The sequence below is a fragment of the Haliaeetus albicilla genome, chromosome 8 (genome assembly GCF_947461875.1).
Source record: "Haliaeetus albicilla chromosome 8, bHalAlb1.1, whole genome shotgun sequence".
Classification (NCBI taxonomy): domain Eukaryota; kingdom Metazoa; phylum Chordata; class Aves; order Accipitriformes; family Accipitridae; genus Haliaeetus; species Haliaeetus albicilla.
In genome coordinates this window covers 36,057,969-36,081,300 of record NC_091490.1, presented here as the reverse complement: position 1 = coordinate 36,081,300, position 23,332 = coordinate 36,057,969, and the positions used below count along the sequence as shown (strand labels likewise).

Below are 23,332 nucleotides of genomic sequence, written 5' to 3'. Positions count from 1 at the left end.
CCTCCCTCCCCACCACAGATGCACGGTCCTCCATGGCACTAATCCCACATTAATATGCTCACCACAGCTGAAGCAGCCGACGTAATGAAAAAGCCCATCCACGAGGAGATAATTATATTACAAAACTATTTTAAATCCATGAGAGCCAAGATGGATGGGGCACAGGGGGTGCTGGGGACAGGCTGCCATCACTCTGGGTGTCCTGGCCACAGTCCAACCACCTCTGAGGGTTGGACTCCCTGGCTCAGGAGGGCAGAGGACCATCAAGCCTCCTGCACCAGGGGCTGGGCAAACCGGGGGTGAGAAATACTACAAAAAGCAAAATGTGGCCCAGAAGAACATGGCCTTGGAGCCGGCAGAGGACTGTCGGCGTGGCTTTTGGTACTCCAGCTCCCAGGATGGGTGGCAGCTTGCTCCAAATTCACCAGTTCCTGGAGATGAGGGATAGAAGCTTTCATTTAAAACCACTTGCAAAACTCGTCCCAGCTTGAGGGCACAACCCAGGAGGTGGACTAGGAGCTGAGAAACAGCCACCTGGTTTTTAAAATGGCACTTTCACACCCACCGCTGTCTCCCACGTGGCCACACAGCGTGGACAAGACCGAGCAGGGGCAGAGGATGCCAAGATGTGCTCTGCAGCAGGGATGAAAAAGAGGACATCCCTCCTCCCGCCCCAACAGAAGGGGACCCAGGGCCACAGACAAAGTCACCACCTCTGGTGTGACAACTCATCCAGCTTCAACGAGAAACCCCAGCTGCAAAGGAAACAGCTTAAAAGCAAAAATAGCTGGAAAAAGGGGAAACCCTAGAACCAAAGGAACCCCTACAACACATGTCCTCCTCCTCCTCCCCTCCTCCTTTTGCGCCTTGTTCTCTCTCTCCTTTCCCCAGCCGGGTTTAATTTGACACCTTGAGCTTTGGTAACGAGGTGGGGAGAGAAAAGCCACAGCGGAATTCATTAGGCTGAGCACTGCAGGGCCCGCTCTCGGCACGCTAATGACATCGGAGGATAGGGAAACGAGACAGCCGCCACGCTGGATGAAATAAACATGAGCACTGTCAGCCCTGACAGCAAAAGGGACAAAATAAGGCAGGTAGAGACCTTTCCCCAGCGGTGCAATGCAAAACGACAGCTTCCAAAGCCCCGTGCCTGCGGACCCCCTCTGCCCTCTGCTTGGGAAAGGGGAGGGTGGCCAAGAAGGGGATGGAAAAGAAAAGCGGCAATTAAATCACTCTTCCCGTGATTAAACTACCCTTCCCCGGGCACTCACACTCCTTCAGTCCCCTTCCACAGCAGGACGAACTTATGCCACCTCCTTCCAGCTGGCCGGCGCGATCCCAAACTCCACGCAGTTGCTCCCATGGTCGGGGTTTGGAGGATGCTATCTTTGCCTGGGGTACACCTCTCCCTCTCTCCAAAAGCACAGCGAAGGGACACGAATTGCACAAATCCCCCAGGCTCATCACACCAGTGAAAAAGTCACGGATCATCGAGCCCCAGTGTGCCACGGGGTTGACATGCAGCACAGGGGCATGTGTGCAGGTACAGACAGTGCTCCTGGCGTGCCACAGTGCTATACAAACCTGGCACCATGGCTCCGGCACAACTTTTGCCAATACTCACCATCATCTTTGATTCTGCAAATACCCAGGCAGTCTTACTTCGCTCACTTGCAAACCTTCATCCCAAGTCCGTGAGTACCCAGGTACGTCAGTCCAACTGAGACACCAACGTTTAAAGGGCAACAGGCAAGTTGCAAAGGGCAGGAAAACTGCAGGCCCTGGGAGGAAACTCTCTATCTACATCAGCTCACCAGTTTTGATGCTGGACTGCAGGGACATCAGACCAGGATGGTCCCAGCCTGCTTCCCTCACAGGATTTGGGCCTGCAGGACCATCAGGCAATGCTGAGGTCTTCCACTGTGTCTAAAACGTGAGAGGGTGGTTGCAGGACCACTGCCCACCAAGCGAGGAGCTGGAGCCTGGCTGCCCAGCTCAGACTCTGGCACAGCCCCCGGCACAGCACAGCCTCTCCCCCATCTCCAGACACCACTTCCAGCACCCTCCTCACCCAGCTCCTAGTCCCCTCTCCTGAAGCTACTCTTCGGGAAGATGAGGCTCTTCGTTATCATAGGGCTGCTCCAAGCTGCACGGGTGACAGGGAGGTGGGAGAAGCAGACATTACTTGCAGTGGATCAGGAAGAGCCACGTGGGCTTTGAGAAACCAGATCTCGGGGAAGACACTGACCTGTGAAGACACAGGGCCACTGAACTGACCTGCCTAGCATTAATTCTGCCCAATGTCGGGCTGAGCTCAGGGCCCAGCATGGCTTCCCTTCATGCCTTGCTCTGCCCACCACTTCTCCAATTCATCAGCCAGTGCAACAGCCAGGTCAGACTTTCCTTCAATGCCCCTAATGCTTTGCAAGGTGAAATACTTCTCAACCCAAGAGTGACTGGCATCACAAGCAAACTTTTCCTTTCCTCCAAAACATTGACCTGTTCCATCCCTCCACTAAGGGAAGAGACTTCTTCCCACACGCACCAACACACAGCACAAGAGCTCATCTGCTTGACGCCAGGCAGATCACTTGGGTTGACAGATGCTCTTTTCCCATCAGGAATCTGAATTTCCTGCTTGGGTTTGGGGGCAAGTTTTTCTGGCTGGGTAAAGTTTCCAGAAGGCTCTTCTACAGCATCTTCACTCCAGTGCTTTTAGTGCTCCCAGTTGTTGGCTCGGCTCCCAGGACACAGCAGCATGCAGGAGGAAAGGGCACACGAGGGAAAAAAGGCAAACTTCTAGAGCACAAGAGCCCCAAGCACTACTCCTGTATCGGCCCCTGGCCTGTACCTGATCTGAACAAGTCACACGTACACACCTGCCTCCGTTTCCCCACCTATTAAAATAGCCCAATCCTCATCTGACCCTTTTCCCTTCCTATTCTGAGCAAAGGATGGCACTCAGTGACAGATGTCCTGCTATATTTGCTGCATCTTGACCACCCTGATTTTCACCCCAGCAAAGAACCCCACACGTTGATGGGAATATGGGACCCATCATACGGTTTAAATGACCCACGGCTGTTTCCCAAAGTCCACTCAAAGGCCAGGAACACTTCCAGGCTCAGCCGTTCACCCTCCACTCCATCCTCTGCTTTTACTCCCTCCCCCCCACTCCCCCAGGCATCTCTTGAAAGCGAATGGCAATTGAGTTTGTAAGTCCCTATTCATCAAGGAAATTAATTCCTTATGCATAATTCATTTCTTTTGTCAACTTTTTTTTTCCCCCCCAAATGCTCCCGAATGCATCAGGAGTGGAAGCGGCAATGGGAGAATGGGAACACAAGAGGCTGAGGAAGAAACGGCTTTGCTATAAGCTGACCAGCCTATGCCTAGCACCAGACCATCACTCCAACCCCTGGCTTGCGAGGTGTCCCACAATATGTCTGAGGAGGAGGGAGGCCATCACAAAGTTTGAGCTACCAATAAGCAGGGAGTTTGCTGGTGGGACAGAGAAGACTTGTGGGCTGAAAGTTTGTGCTATGTTTATGTTGTTGCCTATGCCTGGAGGTAGTCGAGCTGAGGATGGTCTTGCTGTAGTTGAGCAGCATCTGAAGTGACAACTGACAGCCCAAAGAGTGGTCCATGGCTGGCACGGAGCAGGGGCACCAGGGTGCCCAGGAGACCAAAGATGGAGGGAGCTCTGAAGGCATGAAATCACAGCACTCTGGTCCCTGAATCAAAGCGGGTGGCAGCCTCCGATCAGGCTTTCTGTCCTCCTTATAGCAGGTTAGACCGGCCTTGCGCTGCACTGGATGGACATGTCCTTCAACAGCTATCCTCTCCGGGTCCAGAGCGAGCTATCCAGCCTTCACCATCCGTCTTGTCTGTAAGGAGGCACCCACCCATCTGAGTTATTTATGGAGGACAGCTCTGGAGCCGTGTCAGAGCCCTGCTGACTGCAGAAGCTTTGCAGTTAGGTTTACCTTGTTGAAAGCACAAGTCTGGAAGGAGGCCTGGAGGTAACACTCACACCTTGTCAGCTCTTGGAAGGACAACCCAGGAAGATAAACCCAGTTGCAAGAGGAAAAGTTGGCTGAAGATGAGCTGTGCCTGCACTTGGAGAGGACTCCGAACCCCCAGTTCCTCCCAGTGTCAGGATAAGCCCATGCCACCAGCAGCACCCAGTCTTATTTCCCTGCAGCCTTCATGGCACAGCAGGAACAGGCTGACTTTCCCTGCCAGCTCCACCTTGCTCCTTCCCAAGGCAAGGAGATCCCAGCTCACCCCAGCATTGGCACAGCCCAGCTCAGACACAGGGACACCATTGCTGAAACTTAGACTGGAAGCACTGGGGCCACGTGCAACACTGTAGCCCCAGCAGAACACCACCCTCCCAGCAAGATCGCGTACAACAACAGCTTCGGTTACAGGGCTCGGTTTACTGCTGACCTATCGACATTTACACTCACACACAGCCGGTAAACTGCCTTCAGATACCTGACCAAAAAAGACTGTGCCACTTGGCCCATGCTGCTAATCCTCAAACTTAAGGAGAAGTTCACACGCAGCGCTCACACCCACGTACTGTCACTTCCCACCCTGCAAGCTGGGAAACCCCACATAAATAAAGCTTAATTGCTGCTACTCCGACACAGCACACGGAGGCAAAACGCGCAGTAGCCAAACAAACAGCAAAGCCCTGGGATTTCCAGACTCCTCCACTTCTCCTCAGACCAGACCCTTCAGCTGATGTTCAACCAAAGTCAACAGGACCATCACCTTACCTGCAAACCTGGCATCTTTCATGATCGAATTTATCGCTCTGCTAGGGAGGGGAAGGCATTTGTATGGTGAAGTTGAATTCATTTACTGCTTCTGCGCTCGCGACTCTCAGTGGCACTAAAGAAAAGGGGAAAATTAAGCGATGTGCTTGAGATGCCACAACCATCACTGACTCTCCGCAGAGGGGACACAGCCTGGGCTACATCCCACCCCAGCCCACAGAGCAAAAGGCAGCAGTTCGTGCTGTTCCCTGTACTAAATTTGGACAGTAAGTAACGCCACCTTGTCACGGGGGTACAGAGAGCGTTTGCAACGCCCCATTTAACTGCACTGTACTCCTATCCACAGGCTTCATCAGCATATTTCAGCGGCGCCTTGATGGATGAAGATAGATGGGAGAACATCATCCTTGGTGAAATCACTGTTTTATCAAGGTTAAACCATCCTCACGCTGCACCTCCTCCCTTTGTTGCTGCGTTTCCAATCACAAAATTAGCGGCAGACATAACACGCATTTGGACGGACCCCGTTCCTCCCTCCCCAGATCTCCCTTCTGCAGGGTGGGGAAGGAGGGGAAGCATGAGGAAACCTCTCTCATCTCCATGCCTAAACCCCTCCAGCTCTGTGGGCTCTGAGCACCCAACAAAACCCCAGATCCACATGGATTTCATGAAGTTGCCTCTGTGGCACGGAAGGCCAGCAAAAGCACTGCTACATCGTCCATCAGGGCTCTCCAACAGCTCCTGCTAAAGCCAAAGGACCACCAGCCCTTTTCCTTTCACCCTGGCACAGCACATTCGCTGGCACATTTCTGTGGGCTGAGAGTGAAAGCCATGGCGAGCAGAGGACAACGAAGAAAAGCAGGAGGCAGGCAGGCTTTTGGTGGAGCCAGATGGCCTCATGGTGGAGGTACCAAGGGGAACGGGATGCAGAAGGGCAGCAGCACAATAAATGGCCTTTCTCCATTGTGAGCCTGGCTGGATGTGGGTGGGAAAGCCTGGGCAATTTGAGGAAAAGGGAACTGGAGCAGGGGAGGGAGGGGAAAGGCTTTTATCTGCGGGTCAGAAGTTCAACCCCAGCCCAGGTCAGCAGCGACAGAAAGCTGTTGCCTTCTGACACCTCTCCAGCAGCCAGCTGGGCAGGTTGATGGATGTCCCTGCGGCACCCAGCCCCAGCACTCCCCACGTCCCCAGCTGGCAGGCCGGGCACGTCTCCTTCCAGATCCTCCTGAGAGCCATCCCCTCCAGGCTCAAGGGATGTGGCCCACAGCAGCTGTGCTGGGCCACCAGGCAGAGCCAGGTCCCCCTGCAAACCCCAAGAACACTAAGGAGCTCTATCAGAGTCCCTCTGCTGAGGAAGGCTTGTCCCCCTGCCCTATTTTACCAAAAAGGAGAAATACGTGGCCTTGAGCACCACCCCTGGTGGATCACCTTGCATCAGCTGATTTTTCCAAGATCGGACATTGTATGCTTGCCGTGGAGAAGACCTTGTGCAGGGTCAACAAGGCCCCAGTGCGTCTTAGGCAAAATCATCCGACAAGGAGCCCTTGTGACTCAGAGCGCCCGTCCCACTGGAAATCCTGCATCACATGCTCCCAAGTCACTTTGACCCAGATTTTGGAGACCTTTCAGGGCTGAGTCACCCCCTTCCCAGAGGCAAGGCCCCAGCAGAGGAGAGCACCTGTTATCCCTGCGGCCTCGAGCCAGGCACTCACTGGAGGAACATGATCCCGGTGGCTTGGGAATATATAAGGACAGACGACCAAGGTGGGCAGCGTGCAGCTTTTAAACAGTCTGCAGGACCCCTCTCTGTAGCCCGGGGCTCCTAAATACCTTTTAAAAAAATCTGTACCCCCTTTATAGCACTGGTTGTCTCCACAGGGCGCTATTAAGTTACAAGAATATCTCCGGGCCCGGGGCCAGCTGCCGTGTTGTGTGGTCCCCATTAAACACAGATGGGTCGGACTGCCTCCTGCAGGGAGACCTGCTCCAGCCATGGCTTTGCATCCCCATTGTGAAAAAGTCAGCCTTGGTGACTGGGCTTTCTATCTAGCCCGTCACTCGTTGCCTACATGTCGCATAGATCCCCCTGGCACCTTGTAACCAAGGCTCAACGGCGTTTTGCACCAAAAAAAAAAAAAAAAGGGTAAGCTGGCTTGCAAGATCACTGGCTTTACAGTTGGGGAAACTGAGGCACAGGCAACCCTGGAGGGCCACCTCAGGCTCATGAAATGCAGCACTGACCAGCCCAATTGCTGCACAGTCACCCCACTTCCCTCTCCCCTCCGCCGCGGCTCCTCCTGCACCTCCTCTGGACCAGCTCCAGACGTAGCCAGCCCAGCGGGTCAGGTCCGCAGGGACTGCCAGCCCTCCCCTCCTCCTCCAGCAGGATCTCTCCTTTTCTCTTTCACCAGCAGGGAAAACCATCCCTGATATGCAGCTGAGCAGCCAACTGACCCTGGCAGGCAGTGACCCAGCAGAAGGTCACTTATCGAGTCCTGCTGCGCTATCTGCTGCCTCCGAAGTCACCCTGGCTGCCAGGGGGAGCCGACACCCTTGGGGGGCCGTGGGTATGTGCACGCACACAGACACCCACAAACTTTCCAGGAGAGGCAGCTGGTTTCACACCCCTGCTCGTTCAGGGCTGCTTTGTGGGGAAGCAGCCAACAGCCCTCAGCCACTGGCAGGAACAGGGCAAGCCTTGCCCTGGCTCCCCCCATCCCCTGCCCGCTCCTGCCACCCCCCTCCTGGTGCAGGCAGCTCTCAAGTTTGCAGATACCATCATAACAATCCGGGTGGAGAAGGAGCTCAGGACGAGATGCTCGTAGGGAAGTTTCCTCTGAGCTCAGTGTGCAGCAGCTGGCTCGCACTCCAAAGCACCGCAGTTTATAGCCCTTATAAAAACATTTATATAGAAACTGCCTGTTCCTATGCATATAAGGCCACTGTCTTCAGACTTGGGCAGGCCCCAACACCATATTCAGGCGCAGGGAATAACCCAGCTTCCCAGTGAGCCGAGCGCATCCAAAGCTGGACAGAAACCAGCCAGCATCTCAGAAAACCTCTCCAAGAGCTATATATGGATTCTGGAGCCCAGTCCCAGTTCACCCTGGGAGAAGAGGCCACGAGGGCTGTGCTGACCAGCATTCTTGAGACATGGCTACAGAAACACATTACCAGAAAACTAAAGAAAGGGTTTACAGCAGTAAAAAGAAACCCAAAAGGTGGAGGTCTCCATGTCACTCCATCCCCAGCAGAGCAAGGTAAATGAGAGCATGGATTAAACAGATGCACCTTATGCTAGATCCTCAAACAGAACAAAAGCAAGACTTTCTGCCATATAAATATGTCATTAAGAGCACAGCTCTCAGTAACAGTACTGCAGCAGCAGACATTCACAACAGCCCAGATCTGGCTTAATGTGAGACATCCAGGTTGGAAAATGCTCAGCATCTGAATCTTTCAGTTTTGCAAGGATCCCAATCCAGGCCCAGTAGACAGCACCAGTTCCCTTTCACCCGTTTCATACTGGTGGCCTCCAAATCTCCTTGGGTCTTGCACCCAGGGAAGCGGAAACATCTTCTCTCAGTTGCTACTTTATATGCTACCACCAAGGAGATGCCTTCTTCCTCGGTTTTCCCAGGACCCGAACAAAGCGCTCACTCCCATGGTCAGCCCAGCCTAGCCCAGAGCCATCCCCATGGCAAATTTGCCCCCTGCTCCCAGTAACAACCAGTTTGTTCCAGACCCTTGCAGGTTTCATTAAGAGCTCACAGATCATACTCGCCCCAAACTTCTCCGCCAGCCCTGACCCAGGCTGTCCTCTGCCACAGAGGTGGCAGCACCTCAAACACGGGGCAGCAGGGCATCTGTCCAAAGCAAAGATGCTCTGCAAAGCTTTGCTGTCTCACGGGCACATCTACTTCCAAGACTCAGGGACATTTGGACTTCGGTTCCTGGAGACAATTAAGAGAAATAAATCTGGTTGCTTTAGCCTCAGCACTGGAGGGGGAATGATTTTCCCTAGCGCTAATGGAGGTGCTTTTCCTTACATATATATCAGCTGAGATGATGTCCAGGCAGAACATTAAATTAGCCAGCTTCTATTAATTACAGCACTTCTATAGCTCTTCCCATCTTCCAAGTGCTTTACAAACAGCATTAATTCCTGTGCATGTTATCTCCTTTCCAAAAGCCTCCCTGAGGAGCTGGCAAAGCCCCGCAGCCTGGAGCAGCCTTGGAGTGAGCAGTCCCCACCCAGCCTCATGGTCCCCAGCGCACATCCAGGCTCCCACTGCGTGTTGCTCAAGACCATTGTTTGGAGCTGGAGCGGGAACCCAGCTAATTTACAAGTCATCAAAAGGGCCAGCACTCCCCAGTGAGGTCTGTCCCCAGCAGATCTCCTGCAGACTGGGACTTACTGCTGTCCTCCCATCCCCGAGGGCTGCTGGCACTCCAACTTCAGCATCTCTGCCTCGCCTCTCTCCCTAGCTGGAGAATTTCTTCCACCATTAAAATTAACGAGGTGGGTTTGCAGAGACGAGCTCGCTACAGAGCCCCTCCTGTTCCTGGAGTTGGGGTTGTTTTTAAATTGAGTTGCAGTCCTGTAAGTGCAAAGTTATACCAAGCGTCATTTACTTTACTGCTGAGCAATGAGGAGTGGGGAGGGAAGCAGGGTGCTCCCCTCCCGGCACGCCGTAAAGCGCCCGGCGCGCACAGGCACACAGACACTGCCTGCAGTTCTCCTCTGCTCCGGTCCGGCAGCGCTCCCCGTGCCAAGAGCTACAGCCTGGAAAATGGCACTTGTGCTAAAGTGCCCGCATTAATCAAATCTTCATTCACACCAGCAGAGAGAGAGAGAGAGAGGAAGGCAGAGAGAGATCCCACCAGCTCCCTGAGCCCAGCCTTCAGTCCACCGGGGCTGGGAAGAAGCACACTCCAGTACTTTGCCAGCCGGCAGTCTCCACACGATGCAACGGAGGCCACAATGGCAGAAAAGGGCAGCAAAAGCCTCTGTGTCACAGCTTTCACAGACCTAAGTGCTCCCAGGAAGAAAGGAGAAATTACAACCTTCCAAACTGGATTTAGCAACATGGGCAAAAAGGACCTATGGCCGAAGAGGGCCATGGGATTCCCAGCAAAATCACCAAGCTGTGCTTTGACCTGAGAGACTGACCACAACTTTCTAACTGGATCCCATCCCTGGGACCACCAATCCATCATCCACAGCATGCTATGGAGACAAGCTTAGCAACAGGAATGGGGACATCACGTGTTGGACTCCCAGGGGCAAGGCACCCATGAGAGCAATCACTAGACTTAGGGCTACCCCTAACACCATCCAAATATAGGGCAACTTTGGGCTTTTAGCCACGATCAGCAGGAGCAGAGCGCATGCTAACCACATCAGCACCAACCTTGTACTGGGAGACCCAACACCAGACTGGCCCCTCACACCCCAAATCAGAAGCGGAAGGGATGCGTAGACACATACAGACTGAGCCTTCTCCAACACTGGAACAAGAGCAACCTTGACAGGTATTCTTCTAACCTGTTCTTGGACACCCATCACAAAGGTGAGTCTACCACCTCCCCAGACGGATTTACACTTGCACACACAACCTGAAGAGGTTGCTTGAACATTGCATTTGTTACTACTTCTCACCTGGCTTTTGATCTTACATTTACTACTTCAGTCTGCAAAGCAAGAGTATGTCTGCCGTCGTCTTTGGACTAAGGAGAGCAAGAATCACCTTGATTTTAGTCTGCCCAAGAGCCTAACTCCCGTACACTCCCATCTAGGAGACTGTAAGAAAAAGTCTTCTCCAAGCTTACGCAGCTATCTGTGGCACTGGAAAAAAGTCAAATATAGATCATCCAAACCCCAAGTGAGTGCTCTGTCAGATGAATCAGGGAAAAAAGCATTGAACACGAAACGCAAAAATGGGAAGGTGGAGGAGGGATTCCCCTCCCTCCAATTTTAATAACCCAAGGTTGCAAGGACAGGAAGAGCTCTTCAAACTACACCGAGCTGGGCACAGCAACATCATGACCTTCACTGGTTTTCTGCTCATCAGAGAGGAAATGAACACAACATGCTCCAGTTTCTTCCACTCTTCTGCTCTTCTCTATTCCCCATAGACCCTCCGGACAACCAGACAAGACAGATCTAATGCTCAAAGGAAAAGTCAGCCGGAGCACAGTCCTGCCAAGATCTTGAGAAATCTGCCAGACAGACCTTAGATCAGACCCATCCCTTCCCTGCTGTGAAGGTACAGTAAGAACCAGTACCCTGGCCACCACAAATGAACCGTGAATCTTGGCAAAACCCTGCCACCTTACATGTGCCAGACACTCATGGCTTCAGCATCCCTGCACAAGAAATGGGAAGATGCCCTATAGGTATGTTGGGACCTCATGCTCCCAACATCAACAGCTGGTTTCAATCCTTTTCCCCTGCACCCCATTACGGGGTCTAGGGCACAGGGCAGCACCACAAGGCCAGGCAAGGTCTCCTCCAGGCTTCAGTTACAAAGCAGCCTGGCATCCAACTCACAGCAACAGCAGCAGGCGGTGCTCGACAGCCCGTCCCCTCCAAAGCCATTACTTCCCAGCTCCGCAGCAAGTCGGTCAAGACAGCCACAAGCTTTCTCACACAAGGGGCACCACGACACCTTTGCTCAGCACTTGGAGGAGAGAGGAGGGAGGAGAGTCTATGCAAAGCCACTTTCCAACCAGCCTTAATAAGTTAATGCAGAAATCTTCCCAAAGAGTCTGGCTATAGGAGACACCAGTCTCCACTGAATCAAGATCTGTTATGTTGTAATATAATAGATGTAAATTAAAACAGAAAATCTATCATGCCTCTAATGTAGCCTGATAGCTGAGCGTGTGGATCCGTACAAGCAGAAGCACAGAGAGGAAGGGTGATATATGGCAAAGCTGGATGGAGGGTGAAAAGCGTGGCGAGATGAGCCGGAGAATGGTGCAGCCCGCTCTACGCTCCTCAGACCCAAGGGCAAGAGAGGAATAAATGTTGATTAGTGTTGATTTTGTCCGACGAACGCTTGTCAAGTGACAGTTGGACTAAGCTGCTCTGAAAGAGAAGCATTAATCTTGGTCTGGTTTAAGTAGAGTATATTAATTTGTGTCATTTTTACTAAGTCGTACTGAGAAAGGCTTCTTACTGCTTTGCATCTGACTGCTTTGGTGGTTTAGCCTACTTTATTTTTTTTTTTCTCCCTTTTTCCCTCCTTTCCCCTTTTAAACAGATACGGCGGCAGCAGCAACATATTCAAATAGCTCAGCAGGAGAGCGGGGGACCAAACGCTTCGCTCCTGGATTAAGAAAATAAACTCCCAGGGTGTTGGCATAGCAACAGCATTTCAGATGAACTGCTATATATTCCGTGATTAATAAATTAACATTTTTTTCATATGGTTGTTCCTCCTTTTCTTTCCCTCCTTCCGATGGCAGGAAGGCGAGCAGGAGGGGGGGTGGGCCACGGACAGGGGAGGCCAGTGCCAATGTCCCCACGAGCTGGGGACGGGGCTTTGCCCAAGCAGGGTGACAGGGTCTCCTTCCTTCTCTGTGTGCCCAGGCACACCACGGAGCTTTCTGCACCCCACAAAGGCACAACAATACGACAGAGACGCAATGCCCCACGTGTCGGGGCCAAGGAGAAATGGGCCTAGCGCGGATGGGAACAGAGATGTGGCACAGCCAAGGAGGCAGACGCAGGGGTAGGGTGCAGGCAACCCCACTGCAGGCAGCCCCATCACAGGCAGGGCTAGAGGTGCTGCCGGTGCTGGGATGAGGCCAGTTTCAAGTCCTCTTTCAGGGCTGAATAGCCCCGGCTGGCCAAGGAACATGTACACTCTCACCATGGAGGAATGAAGCACTCCTACAGTGGCAGGCAGCAGCACAGGCAGGTGTGCTGGCTTGGTGAAGCTCCGTTCCTGCTCTCTGCTTCACAAGCAGGTCTATGCCCCTTGCTGGTGGATAGGCCCTTTTGCAACCACTTTCTCCTCTCCGCTGCCTGCCTTCTTTTTTCCTTTTACTTACTTTTATGGAAAAGGGACTAGAGGGAGAAGCTAGAAAAAATACCGTGAATTAAGAGCAAAAGGCTGCGAAGTTCCCCAGAGCAAACTGCATGCGCAGAGTTAATTTTCCATGGCTGGAGCAGGTAACAAGAGCTCCCGCACGTCCTTTCTGAACATAACCAGGCGATCCCATTCGTAGGAACAAGAAACCAGAGCCTCCCCAAGGAGCACCAGTGAGTGACTGACCCAAATTCAAACACTTTCTTCCTCCTGCCTGCGCAGGCAAAGTGACCAGTACTGAACCGTATCCACCTTCAGGCCCTTGCTGCGCTGCACTGCTAAGAGCCTGAACGCAAGAAGGAGAAAACCAACAATTCAGGATTCATTATAGCCCCCTCAAAATAAAAAGGTCCAGGGATATGCTGAGTTGGGATAGCTTTGCCAGGACGGCAGGCTCCCACCAGGGTAAAGGCTGGTGGGGCGAGCTGCAGCCTGCTTTCAAACACTCATACCAGGTGATCTGCGTGCCATGGGATCACCATGCTGAGAAGGCTCAGGCTTGGTCTACGTGCTGCTCCCACTGAATTCAAGAGGTTTTGAGGTGTTTTTTTTTTAAATCTTACTGTAACACCTTTTGCATCTGCAAACATGCCCTGAACATCCTCATCGCCCATGCTGCTCGCAGCCTCTTTGGCACCGTAGCAATCCTCCCCCAGCTCCACCACCCAAGACCGCTTTTCTTCACGCATCAGCCAAAGTTGAAATGTTTCCCCTTCTTACCAAAATCTGAATTTGTCTACGTTTTGTTAAAGCATGAAATCATTCTGATGAGGCTTAAGTTACATCTGCCACAAGCGGAACGTGCACATAGGCACACTGTAAGCACACACTGCACACCTCTGAGAATTAAGATCCTGAAGAAGAACGAACATTTTTAAAAGCATTTCAGCTGTTTGAGACCCCAAGTCTGCTTTTCAAACCTGGCTAGGAATGAGGCTTCTCAGCTTCTCCCAAGAGCAAGACTTGCGCAATCCAGGAACATTACCAAAGGGGTTTAAACACAAGCCAAACCCAGCACTTCTGCGCTTGCTGCCCCGCATGCAGCTGCAGACATGCGGCAGAAAAACAAGATGAGTCCCAGCTGGTATAAATGGGCAAAGCTCCTCCATCACCAGCAGGAATATCCTGGTTTAAGCCCACTGCTGATCCCTCCCAGTATCTTCTGAGGTCTCAACAAACCCCTCGCCTCCTTCACAGTATCGCCCCTCTGACCATGCAAAGCCCCAGCACAAGCTGCGCCATCGTGCCAGGTCCCTCTATGTTCTCTATACCATAATAGCATACAGCAGGGCCTTCACCCATGCCTCGAGGACACCCTCTCACCCACGAGACATTCCTCTGCTGCTGGCAATCCTAAAGAAATGGAAACCTTTAAAATTGAAGCCACTGGGGAGAGGGAAGCAGAGCGCAGCCCTGCAACACTTTCCTCCGCTTGTTACTGCTGCTGCTGGGGACGGCGGGTGAGCAGCACCGCGCCGTGTCCTCCCTTTAACATTATCTTACACTCCGAAGCACAAAGGACTACTTAGAAAATCCTCGCTGGTATAATGCTGTTTCTCAATGACTTTTCTTATGGATCCTGGAGGATAAGCCGTATCAAAGTGTTTCCACAGCTGCATACAGAGAGCTGGGGGTAACCTAAGCCTTTTATTTAAGCAACTGCCAGCCTCTAGCCCAGCGCTGGTAGTTTTTAGGGGGAAGACAGAAGCAAATAAGCACCTACGGTGACATGGGATGTTTAGCACCGAACGTCAGGGGTGTCTTTGGATATTGGCACATTCTTCGCCTAGTCCTGTTTGAAAACACATCCTGACTTGCAACATGTTTATTAAGCACACTAACAATCAGTCTACAAGTAAGGACTGAGTCCCAAATCCAAAATACGCAGAGCCTGGGATTTATCTACACAACTGAAGGTTGGAACGTTCCTCATCCCTCCCAAACACCATCTGTGAGTGCCCACATGGAATCACGGCAGCATCAACACTACCCAGTCCTTCTCTAACACCTTCCATCTAACCTAAGAGATTTTAGAATAAATCAATCCATCAAAACACTGAGTCCGAGTGTCAGTCCCTTCGATCACGAGGAAAGGGCAAGACTCCAGCAGGCAAAGTGCATGCACACGTCACAGCTCATTTTCCCAGGGCTGAATTGAGGGAGCCAGGGTCAGCATGGGAAGAGGTGCAGCCCCTGCTTTCCAAGGTGTATGGCCCAAGAGAGAAAACGGGGCACTGCTTGGCCATAAAGGACCAGTGCCATGACTTAGGTGCTTTTTCAGCAGCCTAAAATGTTACAGAAAAGATCCTGTTGGCCCTACCTTGTTATCTGAATGCTGCCGTGCGCAGAGGCTGTGTCCCTCCAGCAAAGAGCCTTGCCCACTTCACGCACTATGTCACACTGGTCCTTTAAATAATTAGTCCTTAAATTGGTCTGCTGGACCAGATGGTTCTCAGCATCCTGATCAGGGACAGCATCAAGTATAAGATCCCCTCTTAAAAATGTAAGTGGTCAACCAGCCAAGCATGGGATGGGGAAATCCTCAAAGAAATGTGTAAAAAAAAAAAAAAAAAAAAAAAAAAAAAAGAAGAAAACAAACCAACAGAACAGCCTCCTGCCATTTGTCCATGATGATGTGCACCAGGTTATTCTGCTTCCCCCAATTTCCCCAGTTTAAAATGAACCTTGCAAAGATTCAGGAGTTTGAAATAGAAAAGGAGGTATGTAAAATAGCAACAACCACACAGCGTACTGCAAAACTTCTCCGGCCCCTTACAGCTTTTGCCCCCTACAGTATAATCCCTGGCAATGCTATTTAGACCCCATTTCAGGCCTCACTTTTCAATTCATCCCTTGTCCATCCTGAATTGCACTGCCCAGTTCCTAGTTCAGGGGCAGGTCTGTGTTACCCACTCAATAGTTCTTCACCACCTGACACCCACACCCCTCATCAGCTCATCCAGAGAGAAGCAAAGCAGCAGCACTTGCTCCCTGAACTTGGCAAGAAGGAGCTTCTTTTTTGGAAAAAAATTCTTTAACCACCCCCAAAATCAAGGGGAAAGTCTGAATTCAAACTCAGATCAAGTATCCCAAATAGAGGACCAACCAGACAATTAACCATTAATTCCATGCTGCTCAAAAATCCCGATCCAGAAGTTCAGCCCTTGACCATATCCACCCACACACCTGGTTTAGGGGTGCCTCTAATTTGCTGGGCTCACCATCAAGCTACCCGCACCGTGCTTGCACAGCTCCATTAACATGCACTCAGAGAGACATGCTCTCCATAATTTGCAACCAAGACCACAAGAGAGAAGCCTGTAAAAGGTCTTCTGCTGCTATTACTCTTTTGCTTTTAAAAAGAAAAAAAAAAAACTCCGGTGCTGCGCAAAGAAACAGTACAAATAGGTAAAATGCCATTCGTCTAACGAGCTTCTACTCAGCATCCTGGAGTCACTTATTCGTTTATTTTCTTAAGTTCCTCTCGATCCAGGTGTTTCCTAGCACGTGCTAGCACCTAACATTCCCTTGGAGAGCGGCTGCTGGTGGGTCTCCTGGTCTGCCATGGAAATTAATGAGGCTCCACCACGAAGGGAGAATTTCTCTCCGTAACTCCCTAGCTCTGATCCCATACATCTGGAGTTCCTGAAACCCACTTTATTTCACCAGTATCGTTGCATTAATAAGATGTCTGGAGACACATGCCATACCCAGTTAGGAAAAGGAACTAAGATCTCTCCTGCTCTATCAAGTGCGGCCTCTGTAGCGCCGAGAGCCCACTGCTACCCTTTTTTGCCAAACCACACAGCAAATAACACATCTAATTTGCTCTCCGCTGTGCTCCTTAGGTCTTTTGCAACATTACTGATTTCCAAGAGCCTTCCCCCCACTGAATCTTTCCGGTTTGGATCGTGAGGGTAGTATTTTGCAATTCCTTTCTTGCACATTCATGAAGTGTTGCTGTTTGCCACTAAAGAGCCACTTGCTGGGCTCTACCCCAAAGGCAGCTGCGTTTCAATGGTTGGGAAGCTAATAATATACATTACCATACCAGTAGGCAGGGAGAGACATGCACTGATATTTGTATCTTCCCCACACAGCCAATGCACAACGCGGACAGGTTTTTTCAAAGGAGAATTTGGAGACGGAGGGAAGCGCGCAAGACGATCACGCCACAGGAGCGAGCGGCAGCGCACTGCCAGCACCCCAGCTCCCGATCGATAGGCCATCTGTAATAGAAGATCAATCGCTTCTATTTTGTGAGGTGTTAAGTGTGACGGGGATTGAATTAAAGCTGAGACCATAAGAGCAGCTATAAGTTATGCCTTTTTCCTTCCCCCTCTTTTTTTTCCTTTTAAGAAACAAACCCATAAAATGGTACTTTTTTTTCTTTCCTCTTCCCTGCCCCCTCCCTTTCCCCTCCAAGATTTTCAATTAGGTGAGTGGAAGGACAAATGGTGCAAATACATTTTGCTCGAGTTCTAAGTGCTTTTGAAACCCCCTGTCAAAGCATTTAGTAACGCAAGATTTAAGATGCCCAATTAATTTTTCCCCAACAAGGAGCCAAAAGTAGATGCAGGAGGAGGTTAAAAGCTAAGTGTTTAATTAATATTAAATTTATATGATTCTTTATCACTGAAAGCATTGTAAAATTGAAAAAGCAGTTAATTTTATGGTCACTGTGTATTCCTCTGCTTTGATCTTTGATCCGTGGAATGAAATCGCGGAGTGTAAAGATTCTCCTGCTTTATTATACCTGTCTCATGGCAGGGATGCTGGGTGAGGTGAGCTCATCCGAGCCCCAGCACAAACTAGGCAGGGTGGTACCCGGGCATGAAGCCCACACACTGCCCAGGGCTTGGGGGTGCACAGTTTGCAATTGCCCCCCAAGGGGAACTTTGTGCCATTTGGCCAAGGACGGCACGAAACTCTTCTGTACGCCACCGCCGCCTCGCCGCCGATTCCTGGCCTCCCCCATGCCTATCTGCCAGCGAGACAAAGAGCTATTATGCAGAACGGATTGCACTGGAAAGAAAAAAAGGGGGGGGGGGGGGAATAATTTCTGCAGGGTTTTTTATGTGGTTTCTTTATATTTTTAAATCCCACTGGGAGCCTCATTATAATTTAGTTATTAGCAGGGGGAAAAAGAAACCAAATAAGTAAAAGAAATTTAACATCTTAAAAATATTTAAAGGGAGGAGAAAAATCAACAGGATGAAAGTTCTCCAAGCTTCAAAGCAGTTGCAAATTCCCGATTCAAACATTTCAAGCAGCCCCACTGGCAGTGAGCTGCCTTGGGCTCAGCTCCCCATCACAGATCCATCGCTGTTCCTGGCTGGAACAGGCAGGGTCCCCCAGACCACAGAGATGCCCACGCAGCCCAGACAGACACCTGGACAGGAACATGTCTCCACACAGAGCAGGACCATCCGATCCCACTCCTCTCACCCAGCCTTCCACTTAGAAACCCTCTGAAAGGCCACGTACATCTTCTCCTGTACCTTCAATTCAGTGCCTCCTTCCCAGAGAGAGGCACTGTGTGTATATTCATATAATAAGAAAGTGAGAGTTTAAATGGGAATTTAATCTTATTAAAGTCTTGATTTTAGGGCAGGTACATAAGTCATACATATGAGGAGGCACAAAGTAATGAAACGGTGCAGCTCTCAGAATACAGCTGGGAAAACTGGGAAGTCATTAAGGACGGACAAAAATTAGGCTTGATATCAAGAAATAAGATCTAATAATTGGCACTGCTTCATAAGCAACGGGAATTAATACCGTTAACCCTTTGCCCCCACTCTTCAACTTATTTTCAGTCGCTGTCAGAGAAGGACAGTCACCTTATCCCCACACGAGAGGTTCCAGCACAGCAGCAACACAAGTTGCCCCAGGTCATTCAGCAGTGATGGAGCAGAGCCTGGAAGAGAAACCAGGTTTCTCCTCTCCCATGGGATGCCAGAAGAAGGCTCCTCTTCAACTAAGCAGAAGAGATGTCAGACACACAAAGGAGCAGTCTATAACCTCAGGGAGTCTGAAATGGGATAGATAGCAAGAACCCTGCTGTTGTTAGCAGGTCGTCTCTGCTCCCATCCATGACACGGGAAGCATGAGACACAGATTTGTGTTTTTCACATGCCCACTGGATGGGCCAGGGAGTCCAATCATCAGAGATGCTGGCCACCAAATCACACCCTCTAGCTGGTACTTCTTCAAGCCCATATCCAGCCTGTTTTTTTCAAGGCTCAAACTAAGGCCAGCCAAGACAGGAGGTCAGATTTCCAAACACACAGCCCTGGCCTTGAACCAGGCAACCAGCTTGCAAGCCTTGTACAAAGCATGTCAACCAAAAGAAAAAACCTGAGAAGTATCTGCAGTTGTCTGTGGGGAGGTGTCTACAGCCAGACTGTTCTCTCCACTGTTCAGGGAAGAGAAACAGGTCCAAGGAGCCCACCTCCTGCTAACCTTCACATCTAAGGTGGTGCTTTCAGGATCTGCTTGACAGAAGTCCTGCATGACTTCTGGTCCATGGGAGAGGACCAGAAGTCATGCACGCTCAAGCATGGCTGTGCATCTATCTTGGGAAGAGCTGCCATTAAGTGAGATGTTCAGGGGACACATACAGCACACGAGACACCTGGTGCTGCTCTGCCAACTCCTCTGCCTCCTCCCAAGCAATGGAGAACAGCAGGTCCACCACAGCTCTGGCCGTACACAGCGCAGCCTCCCCGCGCAGACAGACTGACTATATTTTATACATATGCATGCAGATATTGACAGATGGAGAGAGAAAATTACTGTGCCCATAAATTGAAGCTTTGGTCACGTCAGTTCAAGGAGCAGAATAGAAAATTTAGAGCCAAAAAAACAGCTTGTGTCAGTCAGGCTGATGAGCGCAAGCGCCAAAAAACACACCCCTCAGCATGGGGAGGCGAGACGCAAGCACATGCACGCACACAGAGACCCCGCTTCTCTTCATCTATTCTCAGCAACTGTTTGTCTGAGGCCACATGCAACTGGATTTGTCAAGCCCCCTTTTAACAACTTCTTGTCACAGTCCATTACCAAATTGCATATAGTTATATATTCCACTAATTAGGCTTCTAAAATATCATTAACATGTCTCTTGATCATTAGCATAACGTATGAGGCGTCCTCGTTAGGCACGACTCGAGTTTGTTAACGCGGTAATGAAAGGCACGGGGCTGGTACTGCAGGAGCCGTGCAGAGATCGGAGGCTGGGAACATCAAAAGCATCAGTGCCAGGCATAAAAAAAATAACAACAAGATCAGTGAGAGGCAAGGGCAGAAGCCAATTGCTGGGAAACCGGGCTGATGTGGAAGGTGGAACAAGCATCTCCAGGCAGGCAGATACTTTACATACACTGTGTGTCTTCCCCAGACTAAAATAACATTCCCATGATCTGGGTACAGCACAGGTCAGGGATGAGTCAAGGTCGCAGACCTGAACACATCGTCATCGGAGTCTGGATAAAATGGCAATGATGGCCAGGGTCCACACGAGACTTCAGCTCTGAGCCCCACAGCACAGATCTGTGTCCCCAGTTGAACCCTTCCTGTCTGGTTGACCCTGGGACACCCCTACATGGGCCAGTCCTGCTCCACACAAGGACACCCTGTACCCACAACACAGTGCAAGACACATGTACATTCCTCCCTCCTCCGAAACCGACACTGAGCGCTCCCTCTCCCCAGCCCCAAGATAAAACTGGTCCAATGCAATGCCAGGCACCACCCTCACCCAGCCAGCTCAGACTATGCAACATTGAGCAACCACCCCAGTTAAACCAATGATGAAAACCCACCACCCACCAGGCATTACACAGCAGAACATCAAGGGTGTTAGAGGCAACAGCCTGGGATGGTGCAACGACACGGGACCTCGGTCAGGAAGATAAAAGAAAGGCCTGCAAGGTCTTCGGTACCCAAATGTGACCCCAGACAGCAATATCTGTGTATGTGCTTCAGTGCATCCAGGGCTGGGGGGTGAAGGATGTGAATTAATAGCCAAAGGTTTGACCAGTACAGATGCTTCCATGTCCAAGCCAGCTCATGTATCAGTGGTTACCACCATTGCTATAAATAAGCAGGGACTGTTGTTTTTTTTTTTTTTCCTTTGAGCGAATAACTCAATAAGTCACCGCATGAAAGATATTGTAAATAGCTCCAGCAGAGTGCAAGTCAGGGCTGCTTCCAATTAGCTTTCACTTACGCTCCCCCCGCCTGCGCCAAGTTTGCAGAGTTTGTTCCTAACATGCCGAGGTGGGGAGCGAACCCCACTGCAATCTGGGCCACCGCTCCTCCACGTTAGAAATGATCTTTTCATTAAAGCTGTGAGGACGTCAAAGCAAGTGAAAACAGCCCACATATGCATTTATCTTTGTCCAGATGTTAATGCAAAGGTGGGGGGGGAGGGGGGGAGGAAACAACCAAGAGCTTTTCTTCAGCTGCTGAGAGCAAACACCACCACCACCGCAGCAACAGCTTAGAAATACGAAGCAGCACACAACTTTTTATTAGAACAAAGACATAAAACAAGCTCGGCGAAGGCAGCCCAGGGGCTTTTTACGCACGTATCTGAAGAGACACCCCCCTTCACCCTCCACATCCCTAAGAAACGGGCAGGATGCATCCTCATGGGCAACACCACTGCCAAAACAACAGGGGGAAGATGGATGATTTTGCGACTCCATCAAAAAATTCCTCTTCCATGAGATAAAGGCAATATTAAGACTCTTTCCGAGTTTTTACTCATTCATACACACAACCTTTGTGTCCTGCACATGCGCGTGCCTTCACGCAGCAGCTGGTCCCAATACCAGAGGAGCATCACAGCCAGGAAACTATCACCAGGAAGATAAAATACAGGGCAGGAGACTGCGGGATCGGTTGGTAGCCTACAGGAACAGGAATCCTGGGGAAAGAGCTTAATTACCCACCACCCCTATCTGGGAATGGCTCTGAGAAAGTCACAGGGTGTCTGTGCCTCACCTTTTGCCATCAGGATGGCGATACAGGTGCCTAACCTGAGCCAGGAGATGGAGGGGGACCAGGAAATCAAGACCTGCTCATCACATCAGCATTTTAGCCAAATCTCCCTTCTTAAGCCACCGCACAATTTGGTACCACCCTCACTCAGGTGTTTTGCAAGGAGGTCAGCAACACCCCAGAGCAGGACCAGGAGGTCTCCCTAAGCAAGCAGACGTATTCGTTCACACCTGAGCAGCCTCCCTTCCCTGCCGCCCCAACTATAACATTACATTGAAATACAGACACTGAAAAGCATCCACTGTTTTGGGAAGAGGGGGGTTACAGCAGTCAGCGCAGCACATACCGCTTTTGTTTGCTTCCTGCCTTTCAAGCCAAAAGCAACAATCACAAAAACGAAAAGCCACTAACACTTGATAAAGCTTTTCGATTTGAAAGGGGTCAGGAAAAAGTTCCAGGAAAGGGAAGAGAAACAGCCTTCTTTTAAACCGTTTAATGCGGTGAGAATCAGCTCTCACAGGCTACAGGTTTATGTTTTTCCCTGTAGTTTTTCAACCATCCTTACCCGCCCTCTCCATGCTCCATCTTCTTCCCACTCCCTCCCACATTCCCAAAGGGCAGCAGAGCTCTATTAAAATGGCCAGAGAGGAACCTTTCCCCTCCCCGTGCAGGAGGGCACTAGGTTGACCTCTCCACATCTGGACATGGCTGCAACCTCCGGCTTTCCACAGCAAATGCCAGCAGCACAGTGACCTTCCTGGAAATGCGGTCCTCTGACCTCCCTTCTCCAACCCACCCACCTCCTGTCCCTCTGCTGAATTCCACCACCCTCCACCCTGGCTGGGCTGGGGACACGGCACTATCTCACAAGGGGTGCAACTCCTCCAGACAGGGCCTTGACAGCTCTCATGGGCCCAAATCCAGGGTGTATTTGCTTGGGAGACTGAAGGGGTGTCAGAGAGAAAAGGAAGAGAATCCAGACTGCAAACCAGCCAGACTGAACTAGCTAAAGCAAACAGCCTCAACAGCAACAAATCCATTCAAATCCTAGAGCTGTTTCACTTTTGATCACCTGGAGAGCACTTGCCACCGCAGCCTGCCTTTATCCAGCTCATCTATCGTGCAACCAGCCAGGAGGAGTTACAGACCCATCAACATCTCTATCGGTGCAGTGGAAAAGCCTTGGTGGGTCATCTTCCTTCTCATGCTGCACAAGTCTACCAGATCTCACCAGGTTGTTGAGTAAAACACTGCCTTCCACAGCCATACCAAACGTGCCTCAGCCTTCCCCAGACAGTCTGGCACAAGGTGGTCCATGCTCTGGCTTTTCCAAGCCATGCATGAGCCAAACCAGATGGTCACTGATACCACATCATGTCCCCTCCCCGTGCAAGTCCAGTACTCCCTCCTTTATATGCCCCAGCTTTCCTGCAACTC

At 50.9% G+C, this 23,332-nt stretch overlaps 1 protein-coding gene and 1 long non-coding RNA gene across 4 annotated transcripts in view; one reads left to right on the top strand and one right to left on the bottom strand.

The window, feature by feature from the left end:
* Nucleotides 1-23,332, bottom strand: part of PBX1 (PBX homeobox 1) — a 136,350-nt gene that overhangs the window by 82,801 nt on the left and 30,217 nt on the right. The gene's annotated exons all lie outside the window — the stretch shown is intronic.
* LOC138686470 (uncharacterized) lies at nt 4,604-12,219 on the top strand. The gene is made up of 3 exons (XR_011325863.1): nt 4,604-5,053; nt 5,134-5,694; nt 12,056-12,219. It is a non-coding gene; the product is annotated as an uncharacterized lncRNA (long non-coding RNA).